Source organism: Eumetopias jubatus, unplaced genomic scaffold, assembly GCF_037043125.1.
Source record: "Eumetopias jubatus isolate StellerSeaLion01/CBP00866 unplaced genomic scaffold, mEumJub1_p1.0 scaffold_10, whole genome shotgun sequence".
Taxonomy (NCBI): Eukaryota; Metazoa; Chordata; class Mammalia; order Carnivora; family Otariidae; genus Eumetopias; species Eumetopias jubatus.
Window position 1 is genome coordinate 90436889 of NW_028274816.1, and position 7067 is coordinate 90443955.

General features: G+C 39.8%; 1 pseudogene; it reads right to left on the reverse strand.

Moving 5' to 3' along the window:
• Positions 1–1212: 1212 nt before the first annotated feature.
• Positions 1213–1857, reverse strand: LOC114216113 (charged multivesicular body protein 2b pseudogene; annotated as a pseudogene).
• Positions 1858–7067: the final 5210 nt, after the last annotated feature.

A 7067-nucleotide genomic window follows, 5' to 3' on the forward strand; every position in this document is an offset into this window, starting at 1 on the left:
TTAAAAAAAGGGATTGACAAGGTGTTGGTTGAAAAAGGGAAAAGGAAAAATTCAAAAAAAAAAGTTAAAAAAATTAACTTTGAAAAACTAATGAATCATGGTAAAAAAGCCATGAATTCTATGTGCAGTATTCCCCTAGCGCTGGAGTTCTCCCGTTCTCCTTGATCGGTAAACTTGGTCTTGGCTTGCTGGCTGTTCGTGCTGATCTTCTGGGGGAGGGGCCTGTTTTCGTGGTTCCCAAATGTCTTTGCCGGAGGCTGAATTGCCCCGCCCTTGTCATCCGGGCTAAGCAATCTGCTCGGGTTTCCTGTCAGGAGCTTTTGTTCCGTGCCAGCTCTCGGTACATCTCTGGAGGACCAGGGTGAAAATGGTGGCCTCCCAATCTCCACCCGGAGAAGCTGAGAAGTTGGGGCCCTGCTCCTCAGTGCGCCCCCAGAGAAAAGCAGTCACTCCCCTGTCCCCGGTCTCCGGCTGCACTCCGTGCTCACCCGGCCTGTGACCGAGCGTTTTTATGTCTGGCACCCGACCCCGTGTGGAGTCTCCAAACCCAGCAGATCCCTGCGGTGCACTCCCGCGCCGCTCCTCCCGGGGGAGGAAGGGGAGTCTCCCCGGCTCTGCCGCTTGTTGGGTCCCTGCTGGAGGAGGAGTGGCCTGACTGGGCCGCAGATCATAGTTTATGGCAACTCCAAGCTGAGAGCCCACACCTCGGCTCCGTCTCTGCAGCCAGCTTCCCTGCTCCGATACCTGGGAGCTCTGGCACACTCAGGCACCCCCGGTCTTTCTGTGACCCCAAGGGTCCTGAGACCACACTGTCCCATGAGGGTTCCACCCCCCGCTTAGCCACTGGAGCGACGTCTCTCAGTGGAGCTGACTTCTAAAAGTTCCAATTTTGTGCTCCGCGGCTTTAGCACTTGCCAGAAGCGGCCGACGGAGGCCTCCTCCCCTGCCGTCTATCTTCCCGAATATCACCTCGGATTCACTTCTCTGCACATCCTACCGTCCAGTAAGTGGTCGCTTCTCTGTTCAGAGAGTTGTTGCTACTCTCTTCTTCAGTCTCCTGTTGAGTTCGTAGGTGTTCAGAATGGTTTGATCCCTATTCAGCTGAATTCCTGAAACCAGACGAAATCCAGGTCTCCTACTCCTCCGCCATCTTGCTCCACCCCCTCATGGTCTTCATTTTTGTAAAAGGGATCTGCACTGTGCCTGGTTTATACTAAATAATTATAAGTAAGCAAAATATTATGGTTTTTCTGACTAATCTACTCCTAAACCTTTGAGTTGCCATTCAATCTCTTCATCGGAGATTGTAGCCTTTGAAGTAGAGGCAGATGGTAAGCTTCGGGCAGCTGATGGAGCTTTGGCCATCTTTCCAGAGATTTCAATTCCGATTTCATCAAGAACTTGATTCACAATATCTTGGCTTTCTTCTTCATCATCAGAGCCATCAAAGATATCATCAAGTGTGTCATTGATCATTTCTTTAGTCATTTCCATTTTCATGTTTTCCTCCTGGAAATTCTGCAGTTTGTAATGTATTTTGTGGATCCATCTTGTTAACTGCTTCCATTGTTTTTGCTGTAGTAGACATTGCTCCCACCATCTTCATCTGGGAATTCATCACTTTTGTTTGTGTCGACATAGAAGTGACTTTTGAACTTACAGCAAAAGTTCTTGTTTTCTGTTTCCATAGATGTACAAGCTTTTTGCCTAAAACTCTGCAAGCTTCTTTATTACCAATCTTAGCCATTTTCTTAATTTCTAATTCCAGCTGTTTTCTTGTTTCTCTAAAGCTGCTCAGTCTCTGATTATAGCTGTCTGTGTACCTCGTAATTCTCGATTCTGTTCCTTTATTACATCTCATTCCACTTTGTCTTAACATAGTGTTACAGGATTTGTTTTCCTTCTTCCTTCTTCCTTTGGCGCCCATGGTTCCTGGTCACACCACTTCGAAGAATGAAGAAGTAGACCAGACAGAGTGGTGGGCAGCAAAGCAAGGTTTACTGAGTGATAGTAAAACAAAGTTTATTGAGTGATAATACAAAACTCCCGAAGAGGGAGGGGACCCAATAAATTGCCTGAATCAATAGACTTTTGATTAGATGTAAGGTAGAGATTATAATTTAAATTCATGCTAATTGGGCACCTGGCCGGCTCCATCCTCCATAGAGCATGGGACTCTTATTTTTTTTGTAAAGACTTTATTTATTTATTCATGAGAGACAGAGAGAGAGAGAGAGAGAGGCAGAGGGAGAACCAGGCTCCCAAGGAGCAGGGAGCCCAATGCGGGACTTGATCCCAGGACCCTGGGATCATGACCCGAGCGGAAGGCAGACGCTTAACCATCTGAGCCACCCAGGCGCCTGAGCATGGGACTCTTAATCTCAGGGTTGTGAGTTCAAGCCCCACGTTGGGCATGAAGCTTACTTGAAAAAAAAGAAAAACCAAAATAACAACAATATCAGCTGCTTAGCCTCCTAATGCAAGAGAAGTTTGACACTGGCTCATGTAAAGTCCAATCAGCAGTAGAGAGGGGTAGGGCTAGGTTTGAGGAGCTGTTCTTTCCCCAGCCTTTCAAGGAAATGAATTGAGAGGCTCCACCATTTTCAAAAGATAGCTTACAAAATTACTATGGGCTTCAATGTATAGCTAAGAACAGGGAAAGGGAATGGAGAGAATGCATGCCCACTTCTTCCCAACTTCATCCCCCAAGTGACATACACCATTTTTTGAAATTTTAAAATTTTTAATTTATTATTTGTTATTTATTTATTTATTTTTGGCTGGTTTTTTGGTCTTTATTTTTATTTTTTTATTAACATATAATGTATTATTTGTTTAAGGGGTACAGGTCTGTGATTCATCAGTCTTAACACAATTCACAGCACTCACCATAGCACATACCCTCCCCAATGTCCATCACCCAGCCACCCCATCCCTCCCACCCCCCCACCACTCCAGTAGCACTCAGTTTGTTTCCTGAGATTAAGAGTCTCTTATGATTTGTCTCCCTCTCTGGTTTTGTCTTGTTTCATTTTTCTCTCCCTTCCCCTATGATCCTCTGCCTTGTTTCTCAAATTCCACATATCAGTGAGATCATATGATAATTGTCTTTCCCTGATTGACTTATTTCACTCAGCATAATACCCTCTAGTTCCATCCACATTGTTGTAAATGGCAAGATTTCATTTTTTGATGGCTGCATAATATTCCAGTGTGTGTGTGTGTGTGTGTGTGTGTGTGTGTGTGTGTGTGTGTGTGTGTATACCACATCTTCTTTAGCCATTCATCTGTTGATGGCCATCCAAGCTCTTTCCATAGTTTGGCTATTGTGGACCTTGCTGCTATAAACATTGGGGTGCACATGCCCCTTTGGATCACTACATTTGTATCTTTGAGGTAAATACCCAGTAGTGCAATTGCTGGGTCTTAGGGTAGCTCTATTTTCAACTTTTGGAGGAACTTCCATACTGGTTTCCAGAGTGGCTGCACTAGCTTTCATTCCCACTAACAGTGTAGGAGGGTTCCCCTTTCTTGGCATTCTCGCCAACATCTGTCGTTTCCTGACTTGTTAATTTTAGCCATTCTGACTGGTGTGAGGTGCTATCTCATTGAGGTTTTGATTTGTATTTCCCTCATGCCGAGTGATGTTGAGCACTTTTTCAGATGTCCGTTGGCCATGTGGTTGTCTTCTTTGCAGAAATGGCATACACCATTTTTGCCATTTCTTGGGTAGAAAATAGCCAGTTGACTTTACCTAGATGCAAGAGTGGCTGAAAAATACAATTCTTGGCTGCACAGTTGCTCCCACTAACAACTCTGCACTCTAAATTGGGGTCATGAGCCATTTCTGCCACAATGAATAAAGAGATACCAATCATCATTTTCTGAGTTGTGTGTATTTAAAAAAAAAGTTAGGCAGAGAAGCTTTGATTTAAATTCAGTTATGCCCGTATTATAAAGTTGTATAATTTTCAAATCAGAGAAGTTGTCTGTGTTAAAGAAGCAAATTCTGAACACTTAGCTTCAAAAGGGCTTCAAAATAATAATCCCTGATGCTGAGAACGTCTAGGTGTGTGCTACCATAGAGCTATAATCCTTAAACAAGCTAATTTGCCCATTTATTACCACAATTGTTTTAAATTGTAATCTATTGCATAAGTCTTAAGCCATCATCGTTGTTCAATGAGAAATTTCCCACCATTTTAGTAGGCAAAGTAGACTTCACCTCTCACCACCAGGATACAGGTAGTTACCCAGAATATTTCAATGCTCAATGTAATTTGTCCATTGTCCCCTCTCTCCATTGTCTGCTTAGATTACTTTGAAAATAAACAGTGTAAGTTCATCTGATTATAACCAGCTAGCTGCTGACAAACAAATTCTCCTTTGTTATTTCATTCATCATTTTATTTAAACATTGTTTCATGTGTGAGTAGCCAATAAGCAATAAAAATACTGCAGTCCTCAAAAGGATAACTGGAGGTTTATTCCTTACATTACCAATCTTAATAAAGACATGATGCTTTTCAGTAATTTTTCCGTTGTCTCTGGCTAGAGGTTTCACATGTGCTAAGATTACTGTGATAAGATATCCATTGCATAAAAACTTAAATACACCTGGTGGGTTTTTTTTTTGTATTGCTTTTGTCACCATAGTCAGATTTTCCTATCAGTTCCCAAAACATCTGAATTGAGATATATATATGTATTTATAATGTAAATATATAGTATATTTACTGATTCTAAGAAATGAGAAAAAAATTCCCAAGTTTTCAGAGAAAAACACATCAATTTATTGTATTTTAAATATAAGCGTTTTCAAAAGTTTTTTTTTAAATTGTAAAATACACATAACATAAAATTTACCATCCTCACCATTTTTATATGTCCAGTTCAGTGCCATTAAGTACATGAACATTCTTTTTTTTAAAAGATTTTATTTATTTATTTATTTATTTATTTATTTATTTATTTTTTTATTTGAGAGGGGAGGGGCAGAGGGGGAGGGACGAGGAGACTCTGTGCTAAGCACAGAGCCCAATGAGGGACTTGATCCTACAACCCTGAGATCATGACCTGAGCTGATACCAAGACACTTAACCAACTGGGGGCCCCCCGGGTGCCGCAAGTATACGAATATTGTTGTGGTACCATCACCACAACCCACAGAACTGTTTTCATCTTGCAATACTGAAACTTCATGCCCATTTAACAATAACTCCCCATCCTCCCTTCCCCCATCCCGGGGCAAACACTACTCTACTTTCTGTCTCTATGAATTTGACTACTCTAGGTACCTCGTATAAGTGGAATAAAATAATATTCATCCTTTTGTGACTGGCTTATTTCATTTAGTATAATGTCTCCAAGTTTTATTCATGTTGTAGCAGATGTCAGAATTAACTTCCTTTTTAAGGCTGAATAATGTTCCATTGTATGTAGACACCACTTTTTGTTTATCTATTCATCCATTGATTGACCCTTGAATTGTTTCCACCTTTTGGCTGTTGGAAATAATGCTACCATGAACATGGGTATCCAATCATCTAGCCAAGTCCCTGCTTCCAATTCTTTTGTGTATCTCCCCTAAAGTTGAATTGCTAGATCAGATAGTAATTCTATTTTTTAAAATTCTTTTGAGGAACTGCCATGCTGTTTTCTACGGTAACCACATCATTGTATATCACCACCAAAGGCACACAAGGTTCCAACTTCTCTGCATCCTCTCCAACACTAATTATTTTCCATTTGATTTTATAATAACCATCCTAATAGGTGTGAGGTGATATCTCATGGTTTTGATTCACATTTCACTAGTGATTAGTAATGCAGAGTATCTTTTTTCATGTGCTTTTTGGTCATTTGCCTATCTTCTTTGGAGAAATGTCTGTTCAAGCCCTTTGCCCATTTTTTAATTGTTTTTTTTGTTCATTTTTGTTACTAAGTGATAGAAATTCTTTTATATAATCTAGATGTTAAACCCTTATCAGATATTTGATTTGTAAATATTTTCTACCCATTCTATGGTCTCTTAACTCTGTTGATTGTGTCCTTTAACACATAAAAGTTTACAGTTTTGATGTAATCCAATTTACCTACTTTTTCTTTTCTTGCTTGTGCTTTTGGTGTTATAGTTAAGAAATCACTGCTAATCTAATGTCATAAAGCTTTTCCAACATTTAGCTTACATTTAAGTCTTTGATTTATTTTGACTTAATTTTTATATGTGACATAAGGTCAAAACTTTTAAATCATTAACTTGGATTGGCATCTAAGATCATGTAATTCACAAATGGATTGAATTTAAATATCATTTGATTTAATGCCTGAATTAACAAATTCTTTCTAAAATAGTCATAGAATATTTTTTTCAACTTAGGCTATCTTCTACTTTTCCTTCAAAATTCAACTGAAATGTTATCTATTCTGGAAGTATTCCAGAACACCTCCCTCCTCAACATACGCTTATCTTGAATGGATTTAAGTGACTCATTTCTGAGCTCGTCCCAAAGTACCCACCATAATATACTACACTTTTAATTCTCCTTGCCTTTCAAGAATATGTTAATCCTTAAGGCAGAAATTATATCTTAGTTTTCCTTGTATTTCCAAAGTGTATTTGTCCAAAAAATTGAATCTGGAGGGTAATTTCCCAGCTTCCTTGCCTTATAAGAAGAACTGCTCATTTTTGGTTGAGTTAAATTACAGCAACATATTTTTCTCCACTGCAGTTAATATATTGGTCCTAGTTCGGCCTTAGATCAAGTAAAGTTCATCTTTTATATGAGAGTCTTCTAATTATTTTGACACAACCATCATGGCCTTCCCCAATGTGAAATCATCTGTTCCAAAACAAACTTCTTCAGATCCTTTCCTGACCCTTAATCCCCCTCCTCATTCAGCAATGACTTTGTATGTTGAGAGTTGGGGTTGGGGGGTGATAAAGTCATTTTTCTTTGGGAGATTTTCATAGCAAAAATACAGGAACCAATATAAAACTCTCATAAAATGACACAAACTATTTGGAATCACTTTAGAAAATTAGTTCTGAATCAGGAGACGAGAAA